The following is a 1,343-nucleotide window of genomic DNA, read 5'->3' as shown; positions in this document are numbered from 1 at the left end:
TATCTAGATTGCGCATCCCAGTCTGATTATGTGGCCATCAATTGGTCAATGTTACTGTATAGCTGCTAGCATAATTGTTTGGGGCGATGGCGACGCATGATGAACAGGTAGCAAACGCTTTAAGAAGCGACGATCCTTGAAGCATGAAAATAGAGCCACTCTTTTGGAGAACAAATCGAGATTTTGGAGCATCGCCGGGTCTGCCGGCCGGTTGAAGCCGCTGATGAGGACTTGAGAGGATGTTAGTTTTTGTAGGGCATATAGCCGTCGCTATCGGATGTCATGCATGCCCTTGGCCATATCACCACCAAAATTAAAAGGTTTTGGGTGATTCTCTAACCTGCCAGCCATGCTAAGCTACCTGTTTTTGGATGAAGTTTCCTTCGCGCCCGCCGGATAAAGGAGGTCAGTCATTTGGTCCTACTACTCATACAGAAAGCAGGGCACGGATTGAGTACATATCAAAACAGATCCGAAGTTGAAAAAAAACGGAGCTTCTGTTTTTACTTGCCCTAGCGGTATTTGATATTATTACGAATATTTATTAGGTTTATCAAATAACGGAAAACTTAAGGGAAGTGGACATAAAACAAGTTTGGAACGTAACATAACCTTTGATCTGGAAATTAATAACAACAGCACCAGTGGTCTAGTGGTAGAATAGTACCCTGCCACGGTACAGACCCGGGTTCGATTCCCGGCTGGTGCATTTTTTTCCCAATTTTTAATCGTACGGGTTTGCAACGCAAAAAAAGAAAACAATAATTTGAGCGTACGTTGTATTATTAAAAACTCTTTTAGCATGAAAAAACGGTCATTCCACTCATCAACTATCTCTCTTATGGAGGCTGGTGCATTTTTTTTCCCAATTTTTAATCGTACGGGTTTGCAACGCAAAAAAAGAAAACAATAATTTGAGCGTACGTTGTATTATTAAAAACTCTTTTAGCATGAAAAAACGGTCATTCCACTCATCAACTATCTCTCTTATGGAGGCCGTTGCGGCAGCGTGCGATTCAAACGGCACCCAAGGTGGTTAGAAGTAGGGTTGAAAACAGACACTAAGGCCTTGTTCGTTTCTGTCGGATTGCACCCGGAATCGTTCCAGCTAATCAAAGTTTATATAAATTAGAGAACCAATCCGATTAGGAATCATTCCGACCCACCAATCCGACACAAACGAACAAGGCCTAAGTGATACAACTACACATGTTAAAAGGCGATTATATTGCTGCAAATGCTACTTTGTTACACCCTCAGTTTGGTAGTAATTATCAATTTTGTAGTGACTTTCAGTTTGGTAGAAACTATCTCATTTTGGTAGTAATCCGTAGTTTGGTAGT

At 41.3% G+C, this 1,343-nt stretch overlaps 1 non-coding gene across 1 annotated transcript; it reads left to right on the top strand.

Moving 5' to 3' along the window:
* Positions 1-638: 638 nt before the first annotated feature.
* TRNAG-GCC (transfer RNA glycine (anticodon GCC)) lies at positions 639-709 on the top strand. The gene has a single exon. It is a non-coding gene; the product is annotated as a tRNA-Gly (tRNA).
* Positions 710-1,343: the final 634 nt, after the last annotated feature.

This window comes from Zea mays, chromosome 1, assembly GCF_902167145.1.
Source record: "Zea mays cultivar B73 chromosome 1, Zm-B73-REFERENCE-NAM-5.0, whole genome shotgun sequence".
NCBI lineage: Eukaryota > Viridiplantae > Streptophyta > Magnoliopsida > Poales > Poaceae > Zea > Zea mays.
Note: the sequence above shows the minus strand (reverse complement) of the source record. Positions and strands in the feature narration are given on the sequence as shown.